The sequence below is a fragment of the Nelumbo nucifera genome, chromosome 1 (assembly GCF_055504915.1).
Source record: "Nelumbo nucifera cultivar China Antique chromosome 1, China Antique-T2T, whole genome shotgun sequence".
NCBI classification, from domain to species: domain Eukaryota; kingdom Viridiplantae; phylum Streptophyta; class Magnoliopsida; order Proteales; family Nelumbonaceae; genus Nelumbo; species Nelumbo nucifera.
The window spans coordinates 92,598,075-92,615,920 of record NC_142649.1 but is presented as its reverse complement, the minus strand read 5'-3'; the positions used below and the strand labels follow the sequence as shown (position 1 = coordinate 92,615,920).

At 41.9% G+C, this 17,846-nt stretch overlaps 1 non-coding gene across 1 annotated transcript; it reads right to left on the bottom strand.

Annotated features, from left to right (window-relative positions):
* Positions 1-3,889: 3,889 nt before the first annotated feature.
* On the bottom strand, positions 3,890-4,001 carry LOC148803560 (small nucleolar RNA snoR100). The gene has a single exon (XR_016081777.1). It is a non-coding gene; the product is annotated as a small nucleolar RNA snoR100 (small nucleolar RNA).
* Between the last annotated feature and the right edge of the window lie 13,845 nt (positions 4,002-17,846).

Here is a 17,846-nt window from a genome sequence, read left to right as displayed (position 1 = left end):
AAATTTTTTGGTTTTTAAATTAAAAAACAATAAAAATCAAATATGGTTTTTTTTTTTTAATTCACACAACCAATTCAATTTTCTTTTATTAGAAAACTTAATGTAATCACCCCCAATCAAATAACAAAAGTATTACGTAAAATCTTCAACATTATGACTTTGAAAGAGAGTACATCTGTTGCTGATTTGCAACCATGGTCACAACACTTTCTTGCAACTCTCCCCTAATGAAAGTATGAAACTAGGGCTGCAATTCGGGCAGGTTGGATCGGGTTGAAGGACAGCCCAGGCCAACCACTAAAGGTCCAAACCATAGGTTTGGGCTTGACCCAACCCAAGGTTAACCCCAAGTTTATTAATCCAGGCCCAACCCTGAGTTTAACACAACCTCGGGTTTGGGCTAGGTCGGATTGGGTTAGTTGGGCTTGAGCAGGTTGGTTGGGTTTAAAAGAATTTATGTGCATATTTACATAGTCATTCTTTATTAGAACTAATTGAAAATATTTACAAATTTGATTTGCATATGTTACATATTTATCTATACTACTAATAAAGTAGGAATTAGAGTTTGGAACTTTTGTATGACTAAAACACCTATGTTTTTTGAATTTCTTCCCTCTAATTCTGAGGGTAGAAAATATAATTTGAACTACCACTTTTCACCTTATTTAATTCTTTCTAATTAAGTCTTATATATAAGGTATTAACTCCCATCTTGACTAAAATGCCTTTGTCTTTTGATTTGACTCCTCTTTAATTGTGAGGGCAGAAAATGTACTTTGAACTACTTTTTACCTCATTTAATTCCTGCTCATTGTCTTAATACCTAAGGTATTAATTCACATTGTCTTTCATTAAATCATATATTTTATCTATTTCTTCTCACTAATAAATTCTACCCTTTTTTTGCTTCAAATAAATTCTGTATTGGTAACAATCTCTCTATATGTGTAGGGGTAAGGCTATTTACTTTGTCTCTCCCTAAACCCTGCATTGGCGAGAACCTCATGCATTGGGCTGCCCTTTAAATAAATTCTGTCAATTAGATTTATATCCAATACTTTTAGCCATATATATATATCCCATGTTTAAAACCAACCTAAAAGAGATACCATTCTTCTATCCTAGTGGTGACTAAGTAATTCAATTATCCAAGTCAAATAGGTCAACCCGTGATGTCATACTTAAATAATAAAATAGAAATAAATATAAAAAATTACAAAAAAAATTGTAGAAAATATGCATGACAAACAATAATTGTTTTTATTGATGTTGGAAATGAAATACAAAGTTTAAAACTATTTTCAAAATTGAAATTGTTTTCATTTTTAGGTCAAATATGTCAACCATTGATGTCGGAATTAATTAATAATATTAAAACGTAATTGTGATAAACAATAATTGTTTTTACTGATGATGGAAATGAAGTACAAAATTTTAAGTTGACCCAAAAATTTTATATATATATATATATAATTCAACAAATTATAAAGAAATTGTAGAAAAACACAAATTTTATGAATTTTATGGCAAGTGTAATAGGAAGGGAAAATTTAGAAGCCAGTTTACCATTCAGACAACCAAAGTTGGGTATTTTGATAATTTTGCCTGCTTCCATCAACTCAATATAACATAGCAGGTGTAGATACAACAATGTCAGAAAGTTTAGGGGATGATCGTGATATTAAAGCAAGGTACTTAACTACAATTGTCAAAAAGTACGAGAAAGGTTTCAACAATTTACCCACCTATATCTATACACTTATAAAAGTGTGAATGAGGTAGTGGGCTTTTGGTTTATTTCGATTGAGAGGGCAATAATGTAATTAAAAGAATATTATTAAACACTATTTTCACTAATATATTCATAAACAATAATTATTAGGGTTAATTGCTTACATATATACCTTGTATATTTAGGAAACTACTTAAATGTACCTTAAACTTTCAAAACCAACTTATATGTACCTTATAATATGGCCCCAAATAACACAAATAAGCCATATATTAAAAGAGCATCAAAATTGTTATATGCCAATAATTATTTTATAATTCCATTTTTACCCTTGTTCTTCCTTCCCTCTCCAAACTGAATGAATGGAGGCAAGGAAGATATGAAAATATAGAAGAAGAAAAAGTTAGATTGTCAAAGACAACCAGATATAACAGGAATAAATCAAAGGATGTAGTCATAGATCTAGAACAAGATGAACTTAAAACAAAAACAAAGTAGATGGAATGTTGAAAATACTGTTCATTCTCAAGGGAAATATTATTCAAAGAAAAATGACAACACTAAAGAAGGTATTTGAAAAAACAAAGGAACAAAATCTCTAATACATTTGATTATTCTCCGACCCAGAATGGCGATTATATGATCAAATCCCATTGCTTCACTCTTTTCTTAAACACCTTCCAGGAACTATGACTATTCTAACATTCATACCAGTTAATATATTCCTTTTGCCTATAATAAAGACTTTCTCCAACCCAAACCTGTTCTAACAAATAAAAATAATAAAGAACCAATTTTATTGGTTACTCCAAATGTGGAATGCAGTGAGAGTTGAAGTTGCCCCTTTTTCTAGGCTCTACTTTTAAAATTATCATGCCAATTAGAAATTGCAATGGCGATTCACTGGTTGTGCAACAAGTGGGATGTTATGGTCCCGCACGTAGGATCCCGTCACAGGTCGGTCCACGGTGCGAAAGCCCCCTGCTTCCCCTTGCGCCTTCCCTTGCTTACAGACCCTATTACGGAAACCCAATGGGTGATTTGTCCAAGAGACCACCCGAACTCTCCTTTGGGGTGATTTGATAAGATAAGGATAAGGGTTAAGATAAGGAAGGCTGGTGGCGAGTTCTCTTTGATGTGTCCTGATAAGGGTGGGCCCACCCCTATGAGCTGTCATGTGGGCCCCGCTCTGCTGTTGCTGCCCGGGTGCGTGCGCGCGGCTCATGGTGCTGCCGCCGCGCGGTGCGTGTGCGCGGTGCCGTGCGCGGTGCGTGTGCGCGGTGCCGTTGCCGCGCAGTGCGTGCGCGCGGCTCATGGTGCTGCTGCCATGCGGTGCCGGCTGTGTGCGCGGTCGGTGCTGCCGTGCGGTGCGCGCTGCTGCCTCTGTTGCTGCCGTGTGGTGTGGCGCACGCTGCCGGGCGGTGCGTGCGGCTGGGCGGCCCGCTGTGCGTGCTGCTGCCTATGACTACGTGCTGCTGCCGTGTGGTGCGGTGCGCGCTGCCGGGCGGTGGCCCATAACAGGTGCGTGTTGCACGCTGCCAGGCGGTGCGTGCGGCTGGGCGGTCCGCTGTGCGTGCTATTGCCTTATGACTGCGCCGCAGTGTGCTTCCGGCTGGCATGCCCATAACATGGGAGAACCATCTATTCATTGTTAACTACCATTAACATTCATTGATTCCTATTCTTGACTAGAATACCCCTATTTTTGTATTTGGTCCCTCTCTAATTGTGGGAGCACAAAATGTAATTTAAACTACTACATTTCTCCTCATTCAATTCTCTTTAAGTCTTATATTTATGGTATTAACCCATTCTTTCATTGAATCTTATATTGATTGATCATATTAATATTAATATTAAAAAGTGTCACAAAGAATAATAATTTTTTTTAAACCAACCAAAAAATGGAGTTGTTTCATGTTTGGTGGAAAGTCAACAATTCAACCTTTTGGGTCAAATGTGTAAACCTTTATTATCATAATTAAATAATAATAAAAATTAAAGAATATGAAAAGAATATAAAAGTATAAAAAATACAAAAACTTTATAGAATACACTTGGGCAAATATTATTTGCTATCATCATCATAAAAAACGGCCACATGCAAAGCACATGAACCCTTAGTAGTATTTTTAAAAAGGAAAGTTTCAAAAGAAATATAGGTCATATCTAGGCTCGTGTAATCAAAGCCACAAAGCATCGAAGTGAGCAGACATTTTGGACCTTGCATTTCATCTCTATGCACCTTACCATGCTTCCTTCAAAAAGAGACTTAACTTCTCGGATTAAGGATAAAGTAATCAATCCACTTCACTTTTATGGTAAAACCTCACAACCACCATAGTATCTTGTTCAATAAGATTGTCTGTTATCTCAATTTAGAATGTCTCATATGGCTACTTTCACTTCACTTTATCTTAACAAATACCATCCATCACACGGATACCATACTAGTTAAATTATTTCTTCAAGAATAAAATAATCAATCCATTTTAGTTTCTGCACTATGACCTCACAACCTCCACAATAAGTTATTCAACTGCAATAAGCTATTGCTATTAATTATTGTTATCTAACAACAAAAATATCACAAAAAATTAATTCTTTTTCTATATTATGACATTTAAAGAGAGTGCATTTGCTGCAATTGTGATCACAATACTTCATTGCAATTAGGGATGGCAATAGGATGAGTTTAGGGAGGGTTTTGTAAACTTTAGACCCTCCCCGCCTCCCAAACTTCTTAATTTGTATCCTTGCCAAAACCCATAGAAAGTTGGATTTGAATATAAGCCCTCTCCACATACGAAAACTAATGCAAAACCCTCCCTGACCTACCCTCTCCGCATTTGAGGGTGGGAAAATCAGGTTGGTGGATTGGGATCAAAGCCTATGATGGTGCGCAATCCGGCAGGTCTTAGCTGTTAACGATCTTGCCTCTGACTGGAGCAACAAGGGTCTGAAACGGAGAAGAAGGTGAGGGATCTCCAGGGAGGAACTCGGTGAGATTACTCCAAAGCTCAAGTTAGTATTCTCTCAAAGGCAAGATAAGACCAGATGGCGCAAAGTTCACATACCTTGTTCTTGGGGGGGTAGAGAGCCTTTTATAACCACTTCGCGCACTCACTCCTAAGCTTCTATCAGGTTGGGTATGATTGCCTCTACGCTTCTGCCAGTTTGGGTGTCTTCACCTCTGCTGGGGCAGAACCGCTACTACTCTCTTTGTCGGAGTCATCTCTATAACTGGAGATGGTGGTGGCAGGTGGCGGTGGGAGGTGGCCGTTGAAATGCGGCGGCTGTCAAGCGTCAGATCCCAAGTCAGTCAGGTGCACCGCCCCTGGGTACGGACTCCTTCGGTGTCAGGTACGGTTGTTTAGTTCGGCGTCCTGGAGGCGAAGTGCTGGAGTGGTGTGCAAGGTGAAGTCTGGAGTTCGGATAGAGGTGTGGCCCGAACTGCCATGGGGCAGGCCAGTTCGGGTTGTTGCCCTTTGTGTTCGTAAGGCTTGGGGCCTAAGGGAGAGCTCGGTGATGAGACCAAAAAGAACCCTATTTTTATCCTCTAATATTCACTATTTTATATTTATTTAGCACTTAAATAGACTCATTACTCTTGTATTTCGATCCAGGGCAATAAAGAAGGCAATTGGAAGAAAACAGGGCAAATCGGGTGATTTTGCATAGTTTCGGTGACAGTCAGTAATCTGGGCCTAACTCTCAATTCCGGACACCGAATTGGACAATTCAAGAAGCATTAGAAAGACGAAAGGAAGGCCCACAACTTTTATGTTTTGGGTTTTGAAAAATTCGGCCCGCATCGAGTACGAAAATGAGCCCGAAGTCAGAGCAAGTTCGTAGCCAGGCCCATTGCACAACTTAAACCCAACTCGCAAAAGTACCTTGGAGCAGCCCAAGTTTTAAAGCAGCCCAACTCGAATTCAAGAGTTAAGAGTCCGAATTTTGAATGTAATCTCCAAGGAGAGAGTCTTATCATATCTAAAGTCTTGAATGTAATCCTAGAGAGATAAGAAGATTGAGATTAGAGCATTAGATAAGAGATAGGATAGGATTAGTTCAAAGAAGATCAAGACTCCCTAAAGATAATATGATCTCCTAGAAGGAGTTGGAAAACAGCCCTCTCCGTTGGCTATATAAAGAGGGAGGCGAACCAGCTCTAGCATCACTCACTCTCAGATCCAAGAGATCATCAAGAAGAACAAGAAGCTCAAGAAGGTAGTTCGGCTATGGAGAAGAAAAGCATGGAGATTGTGTCATTATGAGGTTTTGTAGTTACTTTATTTTCTTGCTTTCTAATTCAAGTATTCATTGATTCTTGTGCATATTTTTATTGGATGTTGATGTTAATTAGTTTGACAAACTGAATTAATGTTGATCTTCCTACTGCTATCCATGATTTTTGTGATCCGTAATTGTCACGAATAATGGTGCAAGTAGCAATTAGGTTGATTTCTTTTTGGGTCAATTGTTCGTGACAGCCTTTGACCAATGTTTTAACATGGTTCAACCTAAAGGAATCGATGGAACAAGATTCAGTAATTGCAGCTATCTCAATTATTGTTATTTTGGTTTAACTGTTTTCACAAATCTTAATGCTATCACTGTTTAATATGGACGCTATCGTACCTAGTTGAGTGGTGATAAGTGTTGATCAAATGCTGGGTTTGGTCAACTGAATTAGGAAAACACAAGGTTTATTATGGCTATTCTAATAAATCTAAGGTTAAATGCTTGAATTGCAAGAATGGTGAAATGTACCTAGGATCGATGGCCAATCGATTCAACCCGAACCCTTGAACCAGAATTCGGTAAGACTGATTTTCTCTTGTGCGTTTAGTTTGTTATTGCTTTATTATTTTAATTTTAGTTATTAAATTTTTCCACTCAATTACTTTATCCATTCAGCTAAGAGATTACTGATTTGCTCCCTGTGGGATTCGACCTAGTACCACATTTACTGCAAATATTTTATTGTGGGACTAGTATTAATTTTGAGGGCTTCGACAAACCCGTCAAAATTTTGGCGCCGTTGCCGGGGAGCAACTTTAATTTCTTAGCTATTACCTTCGTCTTGTTAACCTCTTTTGTTTTATGATTCATGCTTCTCAACGAGGTGAACTCGAGTACAACCCCGAAATTGAGAAGACTACCCGTCGTTTAAGAAAGGAGGCGAAACAAAAGAAGGATCATTCACTTAAAAGGGTGAACTCAGATTGCGAATTGCCCACTTGTGATTTTCCCATCTTCGAAGAAGGAGAAAGAATGGATGACAGAGAGAGGACATTGAGGGAGTTGGCTGCACCGATTATGAACCAACAACCCTTATGCATCACGTACCCCACTCTTGAGGTAGCTTTTGAATTGAAATCTGGTTTGATACAATTATTGCCTATATTTCATGGTTTTCCAGGAGAGGACCCTCATAAGCATCTAAAGGAATTCCATGTCGTCTGTGCGAGCATGAAGCCCCAAGGTATGATCGAGGACCAGGTAAAACTCATAGCCTTTCCATTTACTTTAAGAGATAAAGCAAAGGATTGGTTCTATATTCTTCCTCCCAGTTCAATACGCACATGGGATGAGATGAACATGATATTTTTAGATAAATATTTTCCTGCATCCCGGTCTGCAAATATAAGAAAAGAAATATGTGGAGTTCGATAGTTTGGTGGTGAGACACTATATGAATATTGGGAAAGATTTAAACAACTTGTTGCTAGCTGTCCACACCACCGAATACCCAAACAACTGTTAATCCAATACTTCTACGAAGGGCTGCAACCCATGGATAGAAGTATGTTAGACAGTTTTGTATGCCCTTAGCTTCAATCATTTTGATGTACTTTTGTTATTTAGTGGAAATAAATAAAGTGCATGTTTGATTCATGTTGTTTGGTTTAATTCTATGTAAAACCCTAAAACTGGACATTTGTAGAGACTCATGTTAGTTTTAAATGTTCACAGCCGTTGGATAAGTCTGGGGAGATTTATCCTGCCAAGGCTGATACTGGTGTGCCACCAAGTGTTGGGATGGCCTGTCTCAGCCATCAGGGTAAGACCCGAGGCACATACAGCATGGGATTACTTGAATCCTTGAACCGGACCAGATTTCCAGTCTTGCCCTGGACCTTGGAGATAGATGGGCAAAACTGGAAAGTTACACCTGACCCCTAGACTCGATTATGACACTTCACTAGGTGCTGGATCAGCCTGCCTTTGATATACCAATCAGTGAGATCCTTAGTGGGGATCAAAACCTGGGTATGTTGGGGCAGTTTGAGAATTCATCTGAGTGGGTGGTCATAGTGACAGAATCAGCCACTTTGTCGGACAAAGGGTAATGATCGGGAATGCACTCTCTCTGATGGAAACCAAACTGCCGGCAGTTGATTTCAATCGTTGGAATTTTGTTTTTGCAAAATTAATATATTTACATATATATGTACGGTTTCAAAATGTTTGCAAATGGTTTTAATTCCCGGGATCCATGTGAGAGGAGAGTGCAGCACTGTTCCTTGCAGCCGAGGGAGAGGTCCTCTCTTGTCGGGCAGTGCTTGATCATTAAGAGCTGAGAGGTTAAGTGTAAGACCATTTAGGATAATACGTGATGGGCTAATCTTGCACCTGCCCACAGTCCCTGGGTTTTTATAAGATGGCTTGGCCCAGGGACCACTTAATGTAAGTGTTGGGCCCATAGGGTTCATACGATGGACTCAAGGGGTTCATTGAGATTTTCAGTGAATTCGGTTGGGCCTTGTATTAAAGGCTGGGCCGAACCCATGTGGCTGGTGTGTAGATCAATGCTTGGGTCCCACGCCATACAAAGAAGCCCAACTGGGCAGCAGATTGGAAACTAATTAAACACTGAATACTTAATGGGCCAAAAGCCCATTTCGAGGTGGGCTGATATGATCACCCATCCATGGGGCGAATTTGAGATTGAAGTTAGCAAAAAGGATTGGGCTCTTAGCCTTATCCACTCTTAGAGACCAAATTCAAATCAGATTTGAATCTGGTAACCTCCTGATAAGATCAGGAGTAAGCTAACTCTATCTGGGAAAGGGATTAAGATTATCCCCTATCCAAATACTGATTTGGATTGGGATAATTCCTAATTAGGAGATTTCTTAATCAAAAAGAAAGGAGGAGATTTCGAATGTACCAAGAGGGAGAGAAATCAGATTTCGATCCAAGGGGTTTTGGTAAGCAAGAAGGGTTCCTGCGAATTGAGATTAGATCTCATTCTCTCCAGAAAAGAAAACAGTTCAGCCTTTTCGTTTATGGAAATCTCCTCCTGCCGCCGCCATCTGCATTATTGCAAGATTTGATCTTTGCAGAAAAGAAAGTCAAGAAACCAGTTCTTGACATCAGTCTTGCAAGAAAGACTGAAAGAATTCAGTGTTTAGTACATCCAGGGGATTCTTGTGAAGGATCCAGTGTGTAGGACGCACCCTGCTGGTTCTGTTCCATCCACAGCTGTGTCATCTTCAGCAGGGACAGATCTTGGAGCATTCTTTGGGCGTGAACACCAACTTTGGGAGATACTGCTTCTCCGGATCAGGTATAATCCTCCCATTTATCTTTTGGTACAGATCTGGTTTGATTAGGGTTCAAGTAGATCCTTGAATATTGTATTCTAAATTCAGGGAATATGATTCCCAGTTGGGAGAAGGTAGGAAATTTTTGAAATTCGCCCCACCCATTCCGCAACCTTTATGGCGTCCATCAGATGGATCCTACCATTCTTTCAGTCCACACCACCGAATACCCAAACAACTGTTAATCCAACACTTCTACGAAGGGCTGCAACCCATGGATAGAAGTATGGTCGATGCAACCAGTGGAGGAGCCTTGGTGAACAAGACACCCAAAGCGGCCAGGGAGTTAATCTCCAACATGGCCGAAAATTCACAGCAGTTCGGTGCAAGGACAGACGGTACCATTTGAAGGGTTAATGAGGTAAGCCATGTAAATTTAGAAAATCAGATTTCTGACTTGACTACTTTGGTAAGACAACTCGCTGCAGGACAATTACAAACTGCCAAGGTGTGTGGTATCTGTTCGATTCCTAGCCATCCTACGGACATGTGTCCATCATTGCAAGATGGCTCGATGCAGCAAGTCAATGTCGCAGGAGGATTCCCGGGCCAGCCCCAACGAAAGTATGATCCCTACTCCAATTACTACAATCTGGGGTGGAGAGATCATCCAAACCTGAGCTACGGGAACCAAGGAGGACAGCAGTGATATCAACCCCATTTTTTTAGTCGACAGCCCCAGTTTTCAGCACTCATCACAGCGCAAGGCCAACCCCCGAATTCAGGTACATCATTAGAAGATATAGTTAAGGCTCTAGCTACTAATACTCAGCAATTTCAACAGGAAACAAAAGCCAGCATTCAGAATTTGGGGAACCAAATCAGCCAACTTGCCACTGCCGTTAGCAAGTTGGAGGCGCAGAGCTCAGGGAAACTACCATCACAAATGGTAGTCAACCCCAAGGAGAATGTAAGTGCAGTGGTGCTAAGAAGCGGGAGGAACTGCAGCTCGAACCTACCTCACCAAGGAAGGCGGATAAAGGACAAAAAGAAAAGGAGGTACAGGACTCAAGAGTTAGACAAAACGTTTCAACCGTGATCAAGAGGACCTTACCAGAAAAATATGCTGATCCAGGTATGTTCACCCAACCTTGTGTGATTGGTGAAGGGGATGAGAGATCCATCCCATGGATGCCCAAAGATTGTAGAATAAGGGGCGAATTTCAAAAATTTTTCTCTCCCTTCAACTGGGAATCGCATTCCCTATTTAGAAAATCATATTTTCAAGGATCATTCTTGAACCTTAAACTGAACCAGATCTGAACCAAAAGGAGTAGGAGAGAATTATACCTGATACGGAGAAGTAATATCTCCCAATGGAGGTGTTCACGCCCAAGGAAGGATCCAAAGACTGCTCCCACTGAAGATGGCGCAGTGCAGGATGGAGCAGAATCAACAGTGTTCTTCCCCAAGAACTTTGTCCTTCGCAAGAATCAATAGAATGGTATGTGAGCACAGCTTCCTTTCAATCCTTTCTCAAAGAACTGATGTCAAGATCCAATCTTGACTTCTCCCACAACTGGAGATCGAACTGGCAAACAGGGCGGCAAGAACAGGAAGGCAGCAAGAGAGTATTCGCATGGTGCAGAGTTCTCTCCTCTTGATTTCAACACTAAAGGAAATCTGATGTGTGTCTATTAGGCTGCCGCCCCCTTCTTTTTGTTAACCTAAAAGATCAGCTCCTAATCCAATTAGGAGCAGCTTATCCAAATCATATTTCGATAAGACTTCTCTTTAAGTGATAGGGATAAACCCTTATCTTATCTACAGATTAGATTAGCATTCTCCTAATCTCATTAGGAGGATTCTAGATCTGAATCATATTCAGATATGGACTCTCTGATTGGATAGGATTAAGACCCTATCCTATCTGCTAATCCATCTTAGAATTCGCCCCTTTAATTAATTAAATGAATAGCCCAGTTCGAAATGGGCTTTAGACCCATTAAGCTTATGTGCTCACTTAACCGTCCTAACTGTTGCCCAGTTGGGCTTCCTTGTATGGCGTGGGACCCAAGCATTGATCTACACATCAGCCACATGGGTTTGGCTCAGCCTTTATTACAAGGCCTGGCTGAATACACTGTTAAAGACAGTGCACCCCCTGAAACCCATCGAATGGGCTCTATGGGCCCAACACTTACCCTAAGTGGTCCCTGGGCCAAGCCACCTTGTAACACCCAGGGACTGTGGGCAGATGCAAGATTAGCCCATCAGGTATTATCCTCAATGGTCTTACACTCGACCTCTCAGCCCATAATGATCATACACTGCCCGACAAGAAAGGACCTCTCCCTCGGCTGCAAGGAACGGTGTTGCACTATCTACTTGTATGGATCCCGAGAATTAAAATATACTTTGCAAACATTTGAGAAACCATAATATATACACTTTTATATCTCATATAAAATATACTTTGCAAAACAAATCTCAACGGTTGAAATCGGTTGCCGGCAGTCTTGGTTTCCATCAGTGAGAGTGCATCCCCGATCATTACCTTTGTCCGACAAAGGGGCTAATCCTGTCACTATGATCACCCACTCAGATGAATTCTCAGACAGTCCCAACATACCTAGGTTTTGACCCCCATTAAGGATCTCACTGATTGGCACATCAAAGACAGCCCAATCCGACACCTAGTGCAGCATCATAATTAAGTCTAGGAGTCGGGTGTAACTTTCCAGTTTTGCCCATCAATCTCCAAGGTCCAGGGCAATAATGAAAATCTGGTCCAGTTCAAAGATTCAATTAATCCTACACTGTATGTGAAGGGATGAGAGATCCATCCTATGGACGCCCAAAGATTGCGGAATAAGGGGCGAATTTCAAAAATTTTATCTCTCCCTTCAACTGGGAATCGTATTCCCCATTTAGAAAATCATATTTTCAAGGATCAATCTTGAACCATAAACTGAACCAGATCTGAACCAAAAGGAGTGGGAGAGGATTATACCTGATACGGAGAAATACTATCTCCCAATGGAGGTGTTCACTCCCAAGGAAGGATCCAAAATCTGCTCCCACTGAAGATGGCGCAGTGAAGGGTGGAGCAGAATCAGCAACGTTCTTCAAAAGAACTTGATCCTTCGTAAGGATCAACTGGACGACTTGAGTACAACTCCAACCAATCTTTTCACAAAAGATTGAAATCAAGATCCAATCTTGATTGCTCCCAAGAACTGGAGATCGAACTGAAGGAATGGCAATGGCAGGAAGGTGGCGGCAGGAGAGAATTCGCAGTATGCAGGAAATCTCTCAATCTCTCTTTCTTTAAGAGAAGAATGCTGTTGATGATGTAAAAGACTGCCGCCCCCTTCCCCTTTTATAATCTCAAAGGGATCAGCTCCTAATCAGATTAGGAGTTGCTAATCCAAATCATATTTGGGTTAGAAGTCCCTTAGTGATAAGGGATAATCCTTATCTTATCTGCAAATCAGATCAGTTGTCTCCTAATCTAATTAGGAGGTTTCCAGATCTAAATCTTATTTAGATCTTGGACTCTCTGAGTGGATAGGGTCTAAGCTCAATCCTTTTAGCTGGCCCACTTCAGAATTCGCCCCCTTTAAATGACTGATCAAATCAGCCCAGTTCGAAATGGGCTTAAGGCCCATTAAGGTTATGTACTCAAAAACCTTCCAAATTGCTGCACAGTTGGGCTTCCTTGTATGGCGTGGGACCCAAGCATTGATCTACACATCAGCCACATGGGTTCAGCCCAGCCTTTGTTACAAGGCCTAGCCGAATGCACAGCTGAAGACAATGTACCCCCTGAAACCCATCAAATGAGCTCTATGGGCCCAACACTTACACTAAGTGGTCCCTAGGCCAAGCCACCTTGTAACACCCAGGGACTGTGGGCAGATGCAAGATTAGCCCATCAGGCATTATCCTCAATGGTCTTACACTTAACCTCTCAGCCCATAATGATCATAAACTGCCCGACAAGAGAGGACCTCTCCCTCGGCTGCAAGGAACAGTGTTGCACTCTCCACTTATATGGATCTCGGGAATTAAAACCTTCTTGAAAACAATTTAGAAACCATACATATATATTTTTATATCTTATATAAAATATATTTTGCAAAACAAATCTCAACGGTTGAAATCGGCTGCCGGCAATCTTGGTTTCCATCAGTGAGAGTGCATCCCCGATCATTACCTTTGTCCGACAAAGGGGCTGATCCTGTCACTATGATCACCCACTCAGATGAATTATCGGACTGTCCCAACATACCCAGGTTTTGACCCCCGCTAAGGATCTCACTGATTGGTACATCAAAAACCGCCCAATCCGACACCTAGTGTAGTATCATAATCGAGTCTAGGGGTCGGGTGTAACTTTCCAGTTTTGCCCATCATTCTCCAAGGTCCAGGGCAATACTGGAAATCTGGTCCAGTTCAAAGATTCAATTAATCCTACACTGTATGTGCCTAGGGTCTCACTTTGGCAGCTGAGACAAGCCACCCCAACCGACTTGGTGGCACTACAGTGTCAGCCTTGTCAGGATAGGTCTCCCCAGACCGACCCACTGGCTGTGAACATTCTAAACTAACACGAGTCTCATTAAGTGTCCAGTTTAAGGGTATTACACAGAAACATACCAAGGGAACATGAATCAAATATGTATCTTTATTCATTTACAATAAACTCATAAAGTACATCATTCTGATTGAAGCTAAGGGCATACAAAACTGTCTAACAGCTCCCACTTGCACTTAGGTCCAATCAGGTACTAGCCGGAGTCCCATGCTTTCCACGTGTTTCTCAAACACTTTCTGTGATAGTGGCTTTGTCAATGGGTCTACCACATTCTCCGCTGATTCTACCTCTTTACACTATCCTCCCGTAGGTCCAGCGTTGTCATACAACAGTGGAATAGGTGATGTGCTGAATTCCAAATTCAGGAATGAACACCTTCATTCATAAGGCAGCCTCACTTACGGCAATGCTTTCGGCTTGGGTTGTGGACTATTAATTTGCTACTTAGGACCCCTGTTTGTTGACATTCAGCAAACAGCACACCATCCTATCGTGAAAACATATCCAGATGTAGACTTTCTATCATCTGGGTCTGACTAGAAATCGGCATCTGTAAACCCCTAGATCTGTAGTGAGCTACCGTCGAATACTAGACAAAACTCTTTTGTCCTTCGAAGGTACTTAAGTATGTTTTTCACAGCAGTCCAATGCTCCTGCCCTGGGTTGGCCTGAAATCTGCTTACTACACTCACTGCCTGAGCTATGTCAGGACGAGTGCACAGCATGGCATACATGATGCTCCCTACGGCTGAGGCATAAGGAACGTCTTTCATGCCATCAATCTCCTCAGACGTCTTGGGAGACATCTTCTTGGAGAGAGTGACTTCGTGCCTGAAAGGAACATTTCCTTTCTTGGAGTTTTCCATGCTGTATCTTTTGACTATTTTGTCAATGTAAGCAGATTGGGATAATCCTATTATCTACTTCGATCTATCTCTATAGAGTCGAAGACCCAGTATATAGGAGGCTTCTCCAAGATCTTTCATTGAGAATTGCTGCGAAAGCCATACTTTCACCGTAGTTAACATTCCCACATCATTCCCATTGAGTAGAATGTCATCTACATACAGAACCAAGAAGGTAACCTTATCCCCACTGTACTTCCTGTAGACACAGGGTTCATCAGGATTCTGCTCGAAGTCAAACGATTTGACAGCAGAGTTAAAACGGATGTTCCAACTTCTAGAAGCTTGCTTAAGCCCATAAATGGATCTGTTAAGTTTACATACCATGTTTTCCTGACCTGCAGCAATGAAGCCTTGCGGCTGCTGCATATAGATATCTTCAGTAAGATCTCCATTCAGGAATGCAGTTTTGACATCCATCTGCCAAATCTCATAATCATGGTATGCTGCCACAGCTAGCAGGATCCTAATGGATTTAAGCATGGCCACAGGCGAAAAGGTTTCCTTATAATCGATGCCCTCTTTCTGAGTGTACCCTTTCGCCCCCAGACGAGCCTTGAAGGTCTCAACTTTACCATCGGGGCCCTTCTTCCTCTTGTAAATCCATTTGCAACCGATTGCCTTTACCCCGAAGGGCGGATCTACTAGAGTCCAGACTCCATTGGTCTCCATTGAGTCCATCTCTGCCCGCATGGCCTCCACCCACTTCTGGGAATCTATGTCCAACATAGCTTCCGCGTAAGTCACGGGATCCTCCTCACTAGTCAAGGTTTCCACCAGGTAACTATCCTGGTCATAACCATAACGGACTGGTGGCTTGGATGCCCGAGTGGATCTTCTAAGTTGGTCACTACCTGGAACATGTGGGACATCTCCCACTGCTCCTGAGCTCTCCTCATCAAGAACAACTTCCTGACGATGGATGTCCAGGATATAGTCGGTTTCCAAGAATTGCGCATTTCGACTGCAGAACACTTTCTGCTCACTTGGGTTATAGAAAAGGTAACCTACAGAGCCTTTTGGGTAGCCTACAAGTAGGCAACGGCTGGTCTTAGATTCCAACTTGTCTGCACTCGTTCTTTTAACGTGTGCTGGACAACCCCAAATCTACAAGTGTCTGACACTTGGTTTCTTTCCGGTCCAAAGTTCATATGGAGTATTCGGAACCGATTTGGTTGGAACCCGATTCAGCACGTAAATCGCAGTCTCTAATGCGTAACCCCGAAAGGATGTGGGTAACTCTGAGTGTATGAGAAGCGACCGGACCATATCTAATAAGGTCCTATTCCTCCTCTCTGAAACACCGTTAAGTTGTGGTGTAGCAGGAGGAGCTAATTGTGATACTATCCCATTGTCCTTTAAGTAGTCCCTGAATTCGTCAGAGAGATATTCGCCACCTCGATCGGATCGAAGGGCTTTAATTTCTCTCCCTAACTGTTTCTCGACCTCTTGTCTAAACTCTTTGAACTTTTCAAAGGATTCAGACTTGTGTCTCATTAGGTACACGTAACCATATCGTGAAATCATCTGTGAAGGTGATGAAATACACGTGTTGATTTCGTGTCCTAACACTCAGGGGACCACATACATCAGTATGTATTAGGTCAAGTGTGCTTGTACATCTTTCAGGTTTACCGTCAAATGGCCGTTTCGTCATCTTGCCTTGTAGGCAAGGCTCACAGGTGGGAAGATCTTCTACAGCTAGAAAATCCAAAGGACCATCCTTTACCAACCTTGTGATTCGGTCAACACCGATGTGGCCAAGTCGGTAATGCCACAGACACGTGGGATTAACTGTATCACGGGCTCTCTTCTTGGGGTTTTCAACCGACGTAGTTTCGGTTATGTTAGTTTCTAGAGAAGGATGTAGAACATAGAGACCGTTCTCCAGTTCCCCGTATGCGATGAATCTGTTATTCCTTTTAATAGTAATCGTATTACTAAAGAAGACAGAATAACCATCTGCACACAGTTTTGAGACAGAAATCAAATTTCTTCTTAAATTTTGTACTTAAAGACAATCTTTCAGTACAATTATTCCTTCTCTAAAAAATAGTTCCACGGTTCCTATGGCTGCGGCTGCAACAGTTGCAGTAGTCCCCAAGTAAAGTGTGACTTCTCCTTCACTCAGCCTTCTGCTTACCTTGAACCCCTGCAGTGAGTTACATGCATGAGTTGAAGCCCCGGAATCAATACACCAGGACGCAGAAGCTACCAACAAATTGGTTTCTATAACACAAGTTTCGAAATTACCTTTCTTGGATTCCAGGTAGGCAGGACAATTCCTTTTCCAGTGGCCGGTCTTCTTGCAAAAATGACAGGCATCTGATGCCTTGTCCTTCCTCTGTTTCTTGGGTTTGGCAGCCCTTTTTTGGGGCTTTCTCTTCGCCTTCCTTTTCTTGCCCGATTTGCCAGTTTCAACAAGCATGGCAATGGGCTCATCCTTTTTAATCAATTCTTCGGCCCTCTACAACATATTGCTGAGTTCCTGCAAGCTGACGTTCAGCTTGTTCATGTTATAATTCATGATGAATGGATTAAAGGATGGAGGCAGAGAGTTGAGAATAGCATCGATCTGAGTTACCAGATCCAGCCCGGATCCAAGAGCCTCCAATTCGTTGATGTATCCCATCATCCGAAGACAATGGTCGTGAACTTGTTGGCCCTTGGACATTTGTGTGGTCATGAACTGTTTCAAGACCTTTTGTCGAGTAGAACGATTCTGCTCTTCATACATCGTCCTGAGACTGTCCAATATGTCCTTGGCAAGTTCGATCTGATCGAACTGCCTCTGTATTGGATTGTCCAGCGAGGCAATGATGTAACACCGGGCAAGGGAGTTTTTCTCCTCCCATTCTTGGTATTCTCTTCTTCGGGCCTCAGAAGCCCTATCTCCCGGACGCTCCGGGGCAGGATTCTTTGGCTACCTTGTCCAATTTCTCAGAGGTTAAGACAGACATAAGGTTCCTGTACTAGTCAGCATAGTTTGGGCCTTTCAACTTGTTGTCATCAAGTAGCTTTGCAAATGATCCGTTTGCCATTTTCTGATAAAA